At 31.7% G+C, this 19205-nt stretch overlaps 1 long non-coding RNA gene across 1 annotated transcript; it reads left to right on the top strand.

Moving 5' to 3' along the window:
* Nucleotides 1-5745: 5745 nt before the first annotated feature.
* Nucleotides 5746-8339, top strand: LOC126659508 (uncharacterized). The gene is made up of 4 exons (XR_007634990.2): nucleotides 5746-5932; nucleotides 6038-6124; nucleotides 6989-7073; nucleotides 7937-8339. It is a non-coding gene; the product is annotated as an uncharacterized LOC126659508 (long non-coding RNA).
* Nucleotides 8340-19205: the final 10866 nt, after the last annotated feature.

The raw sequence follows: 19205 nt of genomic DNA, 5'->3' as shown, positions 1-19205 counted from the left end.
ATGACACGTTTTTAGATAAAATTTTGCTGACTTGGACACCCGATGAGAGTGCCACGTGTCATGCCACATCAGCAAAAATGCCATTAAAAATGTGTTCATGTTATTTTTGAAAAGAAATGAAAAGTGGTGCCCTGAATTGCCACGTTTTAAAGGCCGTGTTATTTTTGTAATTTTGTGTAAAGGTTGTGATTTTATATGTAATTAACCCTTTTTTAAATCCAAACCTTTATATATACTTCTTATCAATTACGACCAAAACTTTTAATTTTTTCAATTATGTCCAATTTAAAAACTTTTTTTGCAATTGTAATTAAAATTTTAAGTTTTATTTTTTTAAATCCAAACCTTTGCATCAATTACAACCAAGTTTTAAAAAATTGTCTAACTTCTAAAAAGAATTAGTATTAACTTTTGGTCGCAATTGATATAAACTGAAAGTTTTGGATTTAAAAAATAAATTTAAAATTTTAGCTATAATTGCAAAAGAAGTTTTCAAATTGGACATGATTGTAAAAATTAAAAAATTTAGTCGTAATTGATTAAATAAAACACAAAGGTTTAAATTTCAAAAATGGTTAGACCTTTTCAAATTCATATCTTTTTACATTTTTATTGTAAAAAGTGCATCAGGCGTTCTGGACGAATGTCAATTATAAAATAACACTTTTAAGTCTTCAACGTCAGATTAATTTTCACTCTGAGTCGAACAGTTTTTTACGAGAAGCATAACTCCAATCTCAATTTTAAATAACTGCACAGATAAATATGAGTCTGAACCTGCTATTTCACTTAAACCAGAAAAACCACCTTATAAACCTATTATCGTCTTGTGAATCATTTTATTCCATATTTTGAATCTAGCAATAGAATCGACTTCAAATAAAATTTTAGTTATTGTTATTAAAATAAGACCATATTAATTTATTTTTAAATGGTTGTCCAAAAGATATTAATTTTAAAAGATTTTAGTCGAAACAAAATTTGATTTGTGATAATATATGTGATAAACGACCAATAAATATTATATTAATTTTATTGATTAAAATATTATAAATTATTGTAATATCTGTGAATTGGTTATTATCAAGAATAGAATTTATATATTTTTTTTCGATTCGAGCTGATCTTCAATCAGTTGTGATTTTTTGGAGTCTGGATTTAACCTTCATTTATGCATGAGTTATTACAAATTTACCACTATTTTAAAAGTACCTTTATTTTTAAAAAATTTAATTTATGGGCGGGGTAAAGTCTACCCTAACCTAAGTCTTATTATTTCATGTATCACATGACGAATAAATAATTTATAATATAATGTGATAAATTAGGTTCATGTAATAATTTTGTTTTTTAAATTTGGGCATCAATATTTCTTTAAGAATAGGCAGCTGATATCCAACTCTATAATAGCATGCGACACAACATATAAAATAAATTAACTGTAATCCAACTACTCTATATAAAGTTCACTATAAAATTATTTTATTTTACAGTTATTATCAAATTATTCTACATAAGGTTTACTATTTATAGCTGTATAGGGATTAATTTGTATTTTTTTGATTTTATAAATTACTCGTTTAATTCAGTAACATTAATTTATACAATTATATTTTATAATAAAATAGTAAATTCAAATGTTACAATTTTGTACTTTATTGTTATATTTTTTATATACGACTTATAAATAAAAATTTAAAAACAAAATTAAAGGGAACCATTCCGAGACTAGTTGGCTAGAGGAAGAGTACAATTACCGCCTCAAATTGAAACGGTTACAACGGTAAAATCACTAAATAATGGAACGGTCAATGACGTGGCAATACCCGGCGAGATAAGCGGAGGGCAGAGTGTGGGCTGTGGGGTCCACTAAGGAGAGGCACATGCAACGTGCGTGCATACAACTGAAGGGGCATGTTCCCGTGGGACCCATTCTTTTGTTTGCACGTTGAAAAGAGTTTACGATAGAACGTGGTAGAATACTATTTATTCTAAAATAAAATTCTACCGTGTTACTGTGGATCCCACACACTGAATCATAACCTGCTCTAATCCAGCTGTGGTAGTGTATTAGTAGTGTTAATTGAATACTTAATCAACTGTTAACTACTCTTATGCTCACTGTCACGTGACAGTGGGTTGGGATTTGTGCCTAAAGGTTGTGTTTTCGAGTATGACTAATGATTGAGTGCCACGTTGTCATTGCTGACTTCTGAGCAACGCAAGTATCTTTGATGGAATTAATTATTACTAAAAGTTTATTAGTTTATCACAAGACTAATCAAATGCTTTCATAATTTATAACCAAAATATATACTTCGTGGATTATGAATTGATATAAAAAATCTATATTTATTATTATTTTATATTAATTTAATTTTTAATATGTTTAATATAATAAATTATGATTTATTGATAAAATATTTAAAAAGATTAAAAATTATTTATGATTCAAGACAAGAAATAAAACTATTTAAAAATTTACTTTTACATTGGTCTAAATATTCAAAAATATTTACATAATGGTGGGAGTAATAAAGTAGGTTAAAAATTGGGAAAATGTATCTTCAGGTCTTTGTACAATTATAATTTTTAAAATTAAATCTCTTTATTAGAATTTGTATAAATTGATTTCTTGCACTTTCAACTTTACGTCCCGAAAAATATTAATGAAATCAAATCATACAAAAATAATGAATGAAAATTTCTTTTCAATAAAATAAAATATAAAGATTTTATTCAAGTCGCACTGACAACGCATACAGTACATGCACATCATTTTCGTGACGGAGTTCTAATAATTAAAAATGTAGAAATATAATGTTAATAAATAAAAGTGTGGAATCCAATTAAAACATTGCAAAAATACAAGGATTCAAACGTATCTTTTTCCGCAATAATTAAGTGGGAAATATTAAGGTACAACACAAGACAGTGGGCAACAACATGCAAAATCGTACAAATTAGAAAAACAGAGTGGGGACAAATGAGATCTTAGGGTGTGGGAAGTGGGGCCAACATGGGGAAGCGTAGCACCAAAGATCGTAGTTGTTCAAAAATCAACCCGATTTAAATAATTAAATCAAATCGATAAATTCTAATCATCTTCAATTTGTTGATATTATATAATAAAAAAATATACGAATTTTAGTCGGTAAAGAATTTTAAAAATTTCAGCTAAATTGTCAATTCAAAGTTTTAAACTATTCTTAAAATTTTAATTCGCATCAATTTATATAAAATAAAATTAAAATAATTTGTTTCGGTTTGGTTTAGTAAAAACCGATAGTACATACCCTGCCAAAAGGACTATTATGATCGGAAGCAAAATAAGCAATCTAGTGAGAATTCTGTCGTCAAAAGCTTAACAAAAAGCAAAGTGAAGACCGTGATCTATTCATTAATTTTTGATTGGTATAAATCGGACGGTGATCACAGCTCGCAAGCAACCGTGTGATACCGTCAAATTCCGCGGTTTAGCATAATGGCATACACGTATTCTACGCTAACATTTTGTGCAAAAGTAAATGGCACAATTGCTTATTTTGTTGGTACTACTTCTAAAAAAAGAGCTGTCTACCTTTTTATAAATTGTTATTATCAGTTCAAGTGCTGATAAATTTGGATTTTATTAATAATTTTTTGAGATTTAAATTTATAAATAAAATATATTTTGAAAAGTTTATTTTTTTTGGTAATTCGGTCAGCTTGATTTTGATAAATTAATTAGTATATGTTCTCAAAATAATCAAATAGACTAAGATTTGTACATATAAAGGAATAATTTATAATGATTTACGTATTTAGATTATATTTACTAATTTATACAAATATTTTATAATTTATAATTTATTCATGACTTTTTTAATTATTTAGATGTTTCTCTCTTGCTTACATATTAACATTATCAAAAAATTAAATTTTAAAAAAATAAACTAATTTAGTCCATCAATTTATTTGTAGTATAAATTAATTTAAAATTAAAAAACTATATTATACAATTAGAGGCGAATATAAAAATTAATTCAAGTATACTATATTATAAAAACTATAAAAAATATACTCCCTCCGTCCCGTTTAAGAAGGGACATATCTCAATTTTTTTGTCCCACATAAAAAGGCCAAATCATGGTTTTTGTGCCATTTTACAAGGAATTCTCTCTTATACCCTCATTTTCTCTTTCTATAATTAAAGCTAATACTCTACACACAAACTACAAGACAATAATTAATAGGGGTAAAATAAGAAAAATCAAGAGTAATTATTATTTTCTTAATTTATGTATAAAAGGGATATGTCCCTTCTTAAGTGGGACGGAGGGAGTATTATACAATATTCCTTCTCATTGATGAAAAGGCACGATGAAAAAAATTTCATTTAGTCTTTCAATTATTATTAAAAATTTGTTTATATTTTAGAGATTAATTTTATTAAAATTTAAAGTAAATAAATATTGAATTTTTTTATTAAAAAAGTTTAAATATTATAAATATCATTAGTTATATACTTTTATAAAATAAAAATGAATTTTAATAAAACACATATACATTTTTGAAAATATTAAAAAGTCGCTCTCTAAATAAAATTTATAGCTCTGAAACTGTATATAATAACAATAATTTTTGGTAATTAAGTCTTTAGATTTGATTATCGGAACTTGTAAACATGTTCTTATACAATCTAAAAATTATTTGACTTAATTAGACAATCTTCTTTTTAATAAATTGATTAAATTATTAAATATGAGTTAGTTAGTTTTGATGCGTAAATTTAAGAATTGGCGTGATCGGAAACAGACCTAAAAAGAACATATGGTGGACAATTATTCACCTTATAATTTTGAATTTTTTAATAAATATTTAACATATAATTGAATAATATGATTTTGCCACCTTAAAATTTATAGTATTCCCTCTTAAATTAAACATTTTGCTAATTTTATGCACCTTATAAATTGTTTGTACAGTCTTATCTATCTTACAAAAATTTTATGGGACTCCGACCGGATATGACCATTTTGCTCAAAACTTATATTTTCAAGTGTCATGATTATGGGTGTCGAAATGGGCTGACGGATCGTGTTTGTGTCGTGTCGATCCACTTTGTTAACATGATTAGTGTAATACCCCGTACGTCTGGCGTTGCCAAAGTAGGCAACGTGCCCGATTCAAAATAAGTAAAGCGGCCAGAAAGAAAATAAACAGAAGAATTAAATAAGGACAGATGCGAGTAGGTCGATATTGATATTTTAACAAGAAAATTTCAATATCAATAATTCCATAAAGGGAATGGAATTAGACTTTAAAAGAAAAATATGAAAGAGTGGATAAAGTGCACTTAGACTCGAAAATTGGAAAATAAGGATTTAATTCCCGGAAAATGGAAATTTAATAGATTATTGATGGATATTAATACTTATAATATAATATCGAATAATTGGATATCGATATTTGTTAAAGCAAAATTTGAAAGGAAAAAGTGAGAAAAAGTGCATTTTAGCTCAAATTGGAATTTGAGCGTTTTTAGCCAAAACTTGCAAAAATAAATTATCGGATATGGAATTATGAGGTATTAAGGTGATATTATTTATGTGGATATAAATAATACATTACTTATCGAGTCTAAGTAATTAAGCGATCGACGAGCTAATTTGGACGAAAGAAAAGTTACAAATCAAAGTTTAAGGAGGTGGCAATGTTATGGACCAAATGAGAACTTTACCATAATTATATAAGGCCAATAATTTTATTTTCAAATCATAATCTCAGATATCAAATTTCAGCTCTCAACTCCATCATCTTCTTCCTTAAGGTTTTAAGGCACAAAAATTTCAAAACACCATAACTCCCTCATCTTAGCTCGGTTTTGGTTGATTCTCGCGGCCACGGAACGAGGGAGAGATCCTCTACTGTTATAGCTCATCAATTTAAGGTAAAAATCTCAATTTTGGATTAGGGTTTTCGGTTTATGAGGCTGTTTTCGAGTTATGCTTTTAAAGAATGGAGTTTTGATGTCAAGATCTTTAAAACCTTGTAGATTCTTCGTTTGATATCGGAATTAAGCGATTCTTGCGGCAACGGAAAGAGGAAACCAATAGCTACTGACCTGGACTAATATATCAAGGTAAAGAGCTCAGTTTAATTTAAGGGTTTTGGAACTTTATTTCGGTTTTGGTAAGAAAAATGGTGATGATTGATTTAAATGCTAAAATTGGTATTCAAGAGATAAATTGGTGAGTTGTGATAGGTTGTTTGTGAGTTGTGAGAGTTGTGTATGTGTTAGCGTTCGGTAGCAAGAAGAAGGGGCTGAACCGCTTTCCACGAAACTAGAACGTGTTTGATTTGAGTTTAAACGTAACACTACGAAGCTAAAATCAATGTTAACGTAAAATGAGTTTGAAACTAATCATTAGATTAAGGATCATAAGTGTTCATAGTTATTTTTGAGGGCTGAATTATAATGATATAAGAAAATGATTTCGTTAAGTTCTTAGTATCGACATGTTATGGCTGCGAAATAAGTTTACGTAAACTAGTTTTACGTTTTGCAGAAAATTGTTCTGCAAAACAGCCATATTGAGAGGAATATATCTCGAGCTATATAGCTCCAAATTAAGTTCCGTTTATTGGTACGGAAACTTAAGGATGTCGTCTATAAATGTCTAAGTTTAAGATTTTACTAGTTTGGCCTCGAAATGGCTCAAATAATTCAGAACATTATGTTGCGTATAGCAGCTCTGAAATTTGGACAGCCCCAAGTTATTAACTTTAGAGCTAAATTCCGACACCTTCGGGTACTTATCTCAGTCCGAGACCTAAATGAAAGTTGTAGGCGACGTTCTGAACATTAAGAATGTCAACTTTATTTAGTGGTCGGACTGTTTTAAGTAAACGGTTTCAATAGCCGAAGTTGGCTAGAAACCTAGTTTTGGATTAATTAATTATAGATAGATTGTAATTAATTCGAGTTATTATCGAAATTGTGTAGACTTGACGAGACGACTACCAATGGAACCCGAAACTTACGGAACGCGAGATTGCTAGGTATTATCGAAGATTATGGATAGCAAGCGGTGAGTATATTTTACTCACTCTTATTATCATATTAAAAACTATTTTATATATACTATATATATTATTATTATTATTAAATGCATCGCATAAATTATATAGCTTGATTTTATTGGGTTGTTCTTATTGGATTGATTTATATTTGAATTGTTTGTTTATGGAGTGAACTACATTGTATTGGTTTGACTTGTTTGATATATGAATTGTATTACTTTGCTTATGACTTGTTGATTATTTGCCAATGTGAGTTTGTATATGATCCGAAGAAACGAGCTACCTATTGGGCGTCAATAGGCCGTGTGATCACCGGAGTTTATGAAAGTCTAGATATTCGTACATAGATACGTTTGATATGAGCTCATTAAATGTTGATCAAATTTATAATTATGAAATGGAATATGTTTGGGTATCGGAAAGGAGGATTATAATTTTGGCAGATACGAGGTAACTCGGTCGAACTATCTCGGGACCCGTATCTGGTGGGTAACTCGGTCGAACTATCTCGGGACCCACAACTTGGGATTAAGTAGTGGCATGATGTAACTCGGTTGAATTATCTCGGGACTATGCCACGTGGTAGCGGGTAACTCGGTCGAACTATCTCGGGACCCGGCCACTCGGACGATATGATTCGAATATGATACAGATTAGGAGAGGTTAAGGAGTTTAAGATTAAGGTTTCGATCGGATCAAATACTTGTCTTAAGTGAATTGTTTGCAATCGTTGTGATTGTATATGTTGGTATTGTTTGAAAATGTGATTGTATATATATATTAAAAAAAAATGTTTTAAATGCGATGCTTATTTTGATAATATGGTAAGTAAAGTATAACTCACTCAGCTTAATAGCTGACCCCCAAATAGTGTGTTTTTCAGGTACCTAGATTCTAGACGTAGCTAGAAGTTCGTCTTTAACCGGAAGTTCCTTTGGCTATGTACAGTCCCGACTTCCGTAGATGCTGCAGTAGTATGATGTCTGACCAGTGTCGTGGCCTATTACAGCAGTGAAATTTTATATGGTTTGTAATTAATGTCTGTTGTGTACATGAGGCTAGCTACAATAGTTATCACGGAGGTAAATTCCCGTGATGTAATTTCGACATAGTGGTTTATGTCGGGCTAATACGTTCATGATACAGAAACGTTAAGTCTGAGCACGTTGTATGGCTTTACCACTGTATATAAATGTATCTTTGTTTAAATGCTGCATTTGTAAAGTCATTGTATGATTGTTTAATTGCGAAAAAGTTTTAGTGAATTTCAGGCTTGCTACGGGTTTCGGAACTACAATTCCCATTCCCTAGCGCCGGTCGCGGCCCTCAATTTTGGGTCGTGACAAAGTTGGTATCAGAGCAGTTGGTCCAGTTACCACTGCCAGTCTTTGAAAAGTGTCTGTTTGACCCTAAGTACCTAGGAACTACTGCAGCGTATAGAGTCGAGCCTTATTGACTATATGTGTTTGATTGAATTTGTTTAATGTTATAAGCTGTCTATTGCCGAGTAGAACGCGTGTGCGTGAGATTGCTTAAGTGTTTAAGTGAATGTGATATGCTTAGATAGTTAGTCAAGCTTTAAGTTAGATAGTGCATATCATATAGTAAATTATTGGATATTGTGGAAAGTGGTTTGGATAGTATCACATGATTAAGTATTATTCTTGTTCAGTATATCTGAGCAAAATGAAGCTCAGCTACATATTGTATCAGAAGAGGAGGAAGCGCCTCCTATTTATCAAATGGATGTCATGTAGATACTGACAGACTATCGGAGATATGTCAGAATGAGTCCATATCAAATATTCAAACTCGAGGTGGGACCATTGTCCCGGAGATGAAAATTTGTGAGGAGATCGAGCATCTGAAGAGGAAGCATCAGAAGAGGTTAACTGTTGGTACATTGGGAGTTTAGGACTCGACTTTGTTGAGCTATACAATGATGCACTTGAGTATTTTGGAATGTTATTCGCTAGAGCTTGTCAGATAGCCAGCGATCATGAGTGGAATGACGATTCCATCCTACCTTTCTTCTTTTGACGTGTGATAGGAGTATTTTACTCCTGTATTTAGGGTCGATTATAGTCGGTTTTTATCATGTGTAGTATTGTTTTTATACATTATTTGGCGTTTTTACGTTTAATAGTGTTTGTTAGTGTTTCAGTGGAAATTAGGTGAAAACCGACTATTTGGGGCAAAAATTATGATGGATTGCATGTACGAGTAAAAAGCGTAGCTTGCGGACGAAGGAATTGAAGTTCACGAACGAGATTGAGAAAAAAAGGATTGTTCCGTTCGAAAAAGATGAGTCCCGAACGGAAAACATGCAGAGTGAGCATGAGTCCCGAACGGAAAAGCCTTGTCCCGTTCGGGACTCAAGAAGGAATCTGATATCAAAAGCTTTCGGCCAACAAGTTTTTCGAACGTGAATGGTTTGTTCCGTTCGGGAAAGAAGAAAATTAGGCATGTCACGAACGGAACCAAGGGTTTCCCGAACGGGACAAGAGTAAAACACGCATGCTTCAGGATTTGATTTGGAGTGAAATTCCTTCTCCAAATACAATTACAATTCCTATTACAAATTGATTTGTAATACGAATTAGAAGACTCCGGAACTTCTCCTACTATATAAAGACCTTGTACTAGACTCAATTTAAAGACGTAGAATAATGTAGAATAATTTAGAATACATTAGTTTTAATTATTTTCTCTTAGATTAGCGTTTTAGTTTTCTGTTTCTCAGCAGTTTATAAGTAGTTTATAATTAGTTTCTGCAAGACGGTTGTTGAAGATTTCAAGTTTAATCAAGACGATTCTTTCCGAAATTGACAACTCCGGTATTTATTGTTTAATTATGCTTTCTTCTTCATCATCCTTCTTGTTTTGTTTCAGTTTTAATATGAGTAACTAAAACCCTTGTTCAAGGGTTGATATGAACTTATAAATTGGTAATTATTTGGATTGGATGGATTAGTGTTAATTCGTGTCTTAATTATTAATCTTATTGCTTGGATTAAAGTAGCTACTTAGTTCATGAGTTTGTGTTTAATTAACTAATTGAGAGATTGTTAATTAAATAGACATAGATAATTAAGAACTTAGAGAAAAACGCCGTGAGAGCGGGTTGGAATTTAGGTAGTCATTGAGTTTGCTTCATAATTATAATTTGATTATTTAATTCAGTTTTAATATCGTGAGAGCGAGTTAATAATTGGTTATTTAATTAGGTTGTGATTTTATTCGGATCTTTGAGGCTTGAGAGGGCGGGATTCGGTGCTTTAGAATAGCTCGATTCACGATAAAATCAATAAGAAATCCTATTCCATAATTTTACTTATTTATTTGGGATTATCAATTCTTGAGCTTTTTAATCTTATTGTTTTAAATCATATTTTATTATTTGTTTTCAGTTTATATTAGTTTAATTAAATTACAAATCCTATTGATTTTTCTAGCTAGCCGATTAAAGAATATTTAAAATTAGTGATTAAGTCCATTGTCTCTGTGGGATCGATACTTGGTCTTTCAAGTTATATTACTTGAGCGATATCGTACACTTGCGATTATTTGCCAACAAGTTTTTGGCGCCGTTGCCGGGGACAATTGCGTATTTAATAAATTAAGAGTATTATATTCTTGATTGTGTTAGCTTTTATTTTCTGTTTTTTATTTTTATTTTTTTTTGTGTTTATTGGATTTTACGTGGGGTGTTCTTGTTTTTGGGTGTGCAGGAAATTTGATATTTGTTGGTTTATCCTCAATTTGTTTTTGGTGTACCTATTTTGGAAAGAGTAATGGCATGGAATCAAAATTATATGCAGTACCAAAATTTTCAGTATAACTGTGAAATTTGTGGGGATTTTGGTCATACTCGAGCTGACTGTCATGTACTCTATCCAGATTGGAATGGACATGCCAACTATATGGGTGATCAATGGCAAGCTAGTGAAACTTATGGTTGGAACGATACTTGGGAGAACTTCAATGAAAATTTGAACTTTAATTCAAGTTATCACCCACATCAAAACGAATGGGATTTCAATTCCAACTTTGATAATGAACCACAACAATCACCGGATTTTCAGCAAAATTGGAATGTGGATGAAGGAAGCAAGATTGACGAATTCATTGAGGAGATGAGAACCGGTTTCCAAAATCAAGCCGCGGTCAACCACCGTCTTGAGACGCAAATTTCTCAATTGGCTATTTTGATTCAAAATATAGCTCAAGATGGTCTACCATCTACAAAAGAATCAAATCTAAAAGAGCAAGTAAAAGTAATTGAGCTTCGAAGCGGAAAATCACTTGACAATCCATATGTTACGAAGGTGGTTCAAGTTGACGATGTACCGATCAATAGTGAGGATGAGATGGCTGCAATTCCATATGTCAATGCTTTAGTTGGACATCATCCAACAAAGGTACATGTAGAGGTCGAAAAAGAACAGTGTGCGGATGGCGAACTTGATACTCCGATTTTCCACCCAGTTACAACATCCATGAGCTTAAATAATGAAAGTGGAGAGCAATTTGGTATTACGGTACTCTACGAGGAATTTAATAAAACCTTTGATTTCAAAGATCCTTTCTTAGAAGGATTTGATTCCGAGTATGATGGAAATAATACTAAATATATGAATATGATTCATACTCCTCATGTTCCCTACTATAATGTACACGCATACTCTATATCATCCAAGTTTTATTCGAAGGAGCCAACAAGAAAAAAAAGGGAGAAGATGCTACCAAGACGGCTTCCTCATGTTAGGTTTTATTTTTAGCAACCTTACGCGAAGAGTCAAGCTTTAGACTCTAACTAAAGCGCACTTGGGAGGCAATCCCAAGAGGTATTATTTTCCTTTCATCTTACACTCATGTTTTTCAATTTTTTTTATTTCATTACACTGAGGACATTGCATGAAATAGTGTGAGGATGGGGGAAAAACATATCGTTTAGTTAGGATTTTTTATTTATTTTATTATTATTATATTTTCTTAGGGTTAGTATGTGTTTGTTTTTTATTATTATTTTATTTTTCTTGTGTTTTTATGCTTTAATAGATTGTATTAGGGTGTTTTAGGATATTCGTAGTTTAATTCAATGCCTTGTATCGCTTTAATCTTTGTCTTGAAAGTATGAAAAAAAGTGTTAGTTGATTTGGTGTTATCTTTGATTTGTCAATTTTAGATTTCCCCGAATCGATGAATGTATGAACACGACTTCTTAATTCGACAATTTATAAGTGATGCTTGCTTAATGACTTAATAATTCGTTGACATAATCCGATGAAATAAGGGTGAATTCAAAATTTAGACTTGTTCAAATCGTTGAAACATAATTGAATAACTTGATGCGGATTCATGACATGTTGATTATTTATTTTTATAGTCGTTTTTAACTTTTGGCATAAGTAGCATAATTTTTGTAGAAATTGAGTTTATGGCATAACACTACACACTTTTGAGAGTTTTGAGCTTAATTTCCTTGTTGTGAGTGTTGATTTCATGTTTTATTCCTAGAACTTGCTCGGTGTCCGTTTAAAGTTACACGATTGAGTTTTCAACAATTAGATGATTATGGCAATTAGGTATACCCTTTCTTTTAGACCACTTAAATAGACTACCCTTTATCCCTTAGATTACACCAATTTGAGCCTTAAACCTTTTTATTGTTTTTACCGTATTTTACCCTTTACCGTTCTATGCTTTACCTCTTTTGTTTACCTTATCGACTTTATATATTATTTGTTATGATTATGTAGGTGATTAATAACTCAAGATTAATGAAAAGAGAAAGTGAACTACATTGTGCTTAAAAGATAAAGTTACGCCTTATAAAAGATTGAAAGAAAATAAAAAGAGATAGAAATTTGCAAGCAAAAGCTTCAAAAAGAAGAAAAAAATTCTGAGATTGCAAAAAGCAATGAGTAGAGCGTAATTCAAAAAAAGAAAAGAAAGTTATAAGTTCACATAAACGAAAAAGCGGAGTTAGATCAACCTAGAAGTTAATAGTAGTAATAAATAGTATATTAAGTTGATAATTAGCCTTTGTTTAAACCTTTTTACCTACCCTTTACCTTAGCCACATTACAACCCAATAAAAGACCATATGATTTTTGTTGATTACCGAATCAAGTAGCGGAGTCCGGGACTATGAGCAAGCGTATGGTGAGTATTCATGTTTTTCAATTGTGAGCTTTCTTTGTTATATACCCTACTTGTTGAAATATTGATGCCATTAGCTTAGTTTTTATTGAATTGTGCTATGATTTGCCTAAGTGAGAAATTGATTATTTTCCATGTCCCGCAAGTGATAGTGAAGCTTGAAGTGTGATTCAATTTGACCTTGTACTAATGAGTTAGTAACCGTTGTTATGTTGAATTATGTCATAAAATTATTATTGTTATTTGATTGCATCATTATTTAGTTGTCGGTTTTAGAAGGTTGTTTTTCATATTATTCATAGGGTCGGGGATTTCTTTGATTGATTTATTGTTAAGTTATATGCTAATGATTTCTAACATATTTTGTAGAGTAAGATTTATTTCTTGCTTGAGGACAAGCAAAGGTTAAGTGTGAGGAGGTTTGATAGGAGTATTTTACTCCTGTATTTAGGGTCGATTATAGTCGGTTTTTATCATGTGTAGTATTGTTTTTATACATTATTTGGCGTTTTTACGTTTAATAGTGTTTGTTAGTGTTTCAGTGGAAATTAGGTGAAAACCGACTATTTGGGGCAAAAATTATGATGGATTGCATGTACGAGTAAAAAGCGTAGCTTGCGGACGAAGGAATTGAAGTTCACGAACGAGATTGAGAAAAAAAGGATTGTTCCGTTCGAAAAAGATGAGTCCCGAACGGAAAACATGCAGAGTGAGCATGAGTCCCGAACGGAAAAGCCTTGTCCCGTTCGGGACTCAAGAAGGAATCTGATATCAAAAGCTTTCGGCCAACAAGTTTTTCGAACGTGAATGGTTTGTTCCGTTCGGGAAAGAAGAAAATTAGGCATGTCACGAACGGAACCAAGGGTTTCCCGAACGGGACAAGAGTAAAACACGCATGCTTCAGGATTTGATTTGGAGTGAAATTCCTTCTCCAAATACAATTACAATTCCTATTACAAATTGATTTGTAATACGAATTAGAAGACTCCGGAACTTCTCCTACTATATAAAGACCTTGTACTAGACTCAATTTAAAGACGTAGAATAATGTAGAATAATTTAGAATACATTAGTTTTAATTATTTTCTCTTAGATTAGCGTTTTAGTTTTCTGTTTCTCAGCAGTTTATAAGTAGTTTATAATTAGTTTCTGCAAGACGGTTGTTGAAGATTTCAAGTTTAATCAAGACGATTCTTTCCGAAATTGACAACTCCGGTATTTATTGTTTAATTATGCTTTCTTCTTCATCATCCTTCTTGTTTTGTTTCAGTTTTAATATGAGTAACTAAAACCCTTGTTCAAGGGTTGATATGAACTTATAAATTGGTAATTATTTGGATTGGATGGATTAGTGTTAATTCGTGTCTTAATTATTAATCTTATTGCTTGGATTAAAGTAGCTACTTAGTTCATGAGTTTGTGTTTAATTAACTAATTGAGAGATTGTTAATTAAATAGACATAGATAATTAAGAACTTAGAGAAAAACGCCGTGAGAGCGGGTTGGAATTTAGGTAGTCATTGAGTTTGCTTCATAATTATAATTTGATTATTTAATTCAGTTTTAATATCGTGAGAGCGAGTTAATAATTGGTTATTTAATTAGGTTGTGATTTTATTCGGATCTTTGAGGCTTGAGAGGGCGGGATTCGGTGCTTTAGAATAGCTCGATTCACGATAAAATCAATAAGAAATCCTATTCCATAATTTTACTTATTTATTTGGGATTATCAATTCTTGAGCTTTTTAATCTTATTGTTTTAAATCATATTTTATTATTTGTTTTCAGTTTATATTAGTTTAATTAAATTACAAATCCTATTGATTTTTCTAGCTAGCCGATTAAAGAATATTTAAAATTAGTGATTAAGTCCATTGTCTCTGTGGGATCGATACTTGGTCTTTCAAGTTATATTACTTGAGCGATATCGTACACTTGCGATTATTTGCCAACAACGTGAGAGACCAACATTCCCTTTTCATAGGAGTAATGTTCCTAGTATTTGGCATAACCCCGCAATTTTGCACAGAGGTAGAGGCAATGCTAGATGCGCTAGAGGACACGGATATGGCATTGTGACCCGAGAAAGGGGTGAGTCCAGTCAGACACCCCCAAATACGAAATGATTTGTATGCTTATGTGCCAAATGTGTTTATGTGATTAAAATGTCTGTATTATTTTGTTTATTATGTGATCGTTTGATTTGGCATGCATTAATAGAATTGTGTATTGTTAGGATAATGCCTATAGAGATAGATTGAGAAACCCGCGCGTATAGGCTTTATCCTACACATAGTTGCTAGTATAGAAAGTGAACAAAGAATGCATAAAATACATAACATACATAATATATATAGCGTGAAACGTAATCCCCTATATTACGTTTCCATTACCACAAGGATGGTAAACGATATTAAAGAGAGTATGCTATGAAAGATTGACACGTGAGCCTAAGGGCTATGTGAGATAAGAATATGATCGAGGTGGTGAAGTATAAAGTTGGGTGAGTATTGAAGACAGGAAAACGAAATATTTGTTTAGCAATGCTAGAAGAGGATGGCATTGACTATAAAACACCTAAATGAGTGTTAAAGGATGACGAAAATTCCAATATTGAAATCATAATAAACCCCAATAAATTATAATGAAAAGCCATTAATGTCGCAAGGTGTGTAATCTGAAGGGACTTACGATTTTTTTTTCAAGGAAAGAAAATCTTGTGATTTTAAATGGTGCAATTGTGCTCAGACCTTGCATATGATACATTATGATCACGTTAGCAATGCATACAAAAATGATTTTCAAAAATATAGATCATGCATCATATTTGTATAAACATCGAAAAGAACATGATTTTTATCCAGCAACTCTTTGGTGATGAGAGGTGTCATCACTCTGAGCTACAGTTGTACCAATGTTTTCAAACGATTTAAAGTAAAAGAATTTGAGTCGAAAGAAGAGCTTGAAAGACTGGTGCACCAGCAATGTTTGAAATGTATTTGTTTTGTAAGAAACTCAGATGTAAAGTCTTGCGACAATGATAATAAAAGATTCTTGATAAACAAGACTGAATATATATGATAAAATACACCCCAATATAAGCGTTGAGCCTTATTAATAATAAAATACAATCGAGATAACTGATGCGAGGCACAAGAGGTGTCGGTAAGATACCTACGATTGGTACTTACCTAAGTATGAGGTGGGCGTATAAAAAGGGAAAGTATGAGGAGTAACGAAGTAAGTTAGGAGGATATAGATTCAGAGTAGCCGTAGGCAACAAGAACCAAACGTAAGAGTTTGACATAAGCCTAAGATCGACCTTATTGATAGATCAAACGTCAGTAAGAGTCTAAGATAAAGATATACGCACGATCATAGATGTAAAACGTTGACAAATGCGAACAAGGAGTAGGTTTACCTCCTATCGATAGACGATATTGGAAATATCGAAACAAGAAGTACAAGAAGATTGAAAAATACTATAAGACTAAGACAATAACTTCAACGGACGATGATAAGGGAATCAATAGTTATATGTTTGTAAGAACCAAAACGTATCATGTACAACATGTACATTGGAATGAAATGGATAAAGTGATCGAAAAGTATTATAATAAGAATGATGAAACGATCAAGGAACATATCAAGAAAAGAAAAAGAATGACATCGGACGATAGTATAGATGCTATCAATGTGATATGGACAAGTAAATTTAGTAGATCGAGAGATAAGAGTTGCGCCATGAAAGATGGACGCGGCACATGTTAAGGATGTATAGAGAGCATTCAACTTCATGAGATTCAACACTAGAGGACAATGAAGTGTACTATTGGTATAAAAAGGAAAGATTCCTATATACCATCAAACTTTGACAAGGATATCAAACGAACGATCGTATAAATCTAACTGTTGACTAAGTTATGAAGTAAATGGTTAATTGGAGTGTCGCATCAAAAACGTGAAAGGAAAAGATAAGTATAGACATGATCAGATACGGGAAAGACGAGAAACGTCAAGAAAAATGACATCAGATTCTAACAAACTCTAAAAGGCTATACGATACAAGACAGAGGTAAAGACTACCAAGGATAGTATAACCTAACAAGAAAAAGTCAGGGTTAGAATTAAGATTTGAGAAACGATCGAAAGAAAACCAATAGAGTTATTATGGAATATTAATTCATTGTGAATATTGAAGGATGCAAAACTCAAGGACAAAGACATCCATTAATTTGGGATAAGAAGTACATGATGGTCATGACATATCGAGAAATAGATCGAGACTAAGAAGGAAGAGTAAAGGAATGATGTTAACCGGGTATAAGGTAATACGTTACGCGTTGTTTGGTTCAGACAAACATGGTAACCCGAATATCAAGGAATAAGGTGCGAGATAAGATAAAGGATCAACCTTGTACTTAATATGAAAAGTATAAATGCACGTTAAGTGGAGATATTAAAAGGAATTTCCAAGGCAAGGTAAACTAGAATTGGCGACGATAGAGCGGGGTTCAAAATTAGCCCATGAGGCTATGTTTCGGGCGAAGTTCGGATCCCGAAACCCGATGATATGTAATCAGAATCAATGGATATAAGTAAAGGATATTGCATAGAATAAATTTGGATAATTTAATCATGGTATCATTTGATTGAATTGATTGTTTTTCAAGTTCAAAAGTGAGCGAAAAACATAAGTTAATCGAAGGGTAAAAGTGTGACTAGAAGCCAGCTTTGAGGACGATTTCGAAGGTCAGGGAGATGTCGAAACAAGTTCGACTCTCAACAAAAGTTGTAGATTGGATATCAAAATATAAGAATGCTGAATTTAATTCAGATTAAAACGTTTTTAAACGCTTGGATTATAGGCTTTAGCAATAGCCTCTAAGAACTGTTAAGTGCAGCCCCCAAAACTAAATCAGGGAAGCGACTTAAGCGCTAGTTTTAGACATCATTGGGAATTATTTTGAACCTGATGTTCAAACAAAAGTTGGAGATAACGTTATGGACTATAAGTCTGTCAACTTTATTTGACAAACGAACTATTCATCATAAATGATTTTAAAGACCAAAGTTGACTAGAAGGGAAATTTTGGATAAGTTCAAAATAACTTAAAATATTAAGTTATTCAATTAAATTGTTTTAAATTAATCAAATAAGATTTTGATTAATAACTAAAAGTATTTAAAAGGACGTTTTAAGTTTTTATCAAGTGTGATACGATATGAGTACGACATTTATAGTATTAGAGAAAGAACGACAAATAGAAATTGAGGAATATTAACGCCAAGTTAACAGACGACGGGATTAATCCTCAATGTAATAACAAGTTGAGATCCTGCCATAATGGCGATCGTGTATGAAGTAGCTATGTGAAAATGAAGAAGTTGGGTAAGAATTGAAACAACAAATCTAAGCACTACCCAGAATGGTGAAGCAAATGAAGTACGACAATATAAGGAAATGGTAAAAAAATTTACCAAAATAAAATGATTAAGTTATAAGAAAATTCGAGGACGAATTTTTATAAGGGGGGAAGAATGTAATACCCCGTACGTCTGGCGTTGCCAAAGTAGGCAACGTGCCCGATTCAAAATAAGTAAAGCGGCCAGAAAGAAAATAAACAGAAGAATTAAATAAGGACAGATGCGAGTAGGTCGATATTGATATTTTAACAAGAAAATTTCAATATCAATAATTCCATAAAGGGAATGGAATTAGACTTAAAAAGAAAAATATGAAAGAGTGGATAAAGTGCACTTAGACTCGAAAATTGGAAAATAAGGATTTAATTCCCGGAAAATGGAAATTTAATAGATTATTGATGGATATTAATACTTATAATATAATATCGAATAATTGGATATCGATATTTGTTAAAGCAAAATTTGAAAGGAAAAAGTGAGAAAAAGTGCATTTTAGCTCAAATTGGAATTTGAGCGTTTTTAGCCAAAACTTGCAAAAATAAATTATC

The sequence above is a fragment of the Mercurialis annua genome, linkage group LG8 (genome assembly GCF_937616625.2).
Source record: "Mercurialis annua linkage group LG8, ddMerAnnu1.2, whole genome shotgun sequence".
In the NCBI taxonomy this organism is placed as follows: Eukaryota; Viridiplantae; Streptophyta; class Magnoliopsida; order Malpighiales; family Euphorbiaceae; genus Mercurialis; species Mercurialis annua.
The sequence above is the reverse complement of the archived record's forward strand: the minus strand, read 5'-3'. Positions and strand labels throughout refer to the sequence as shown.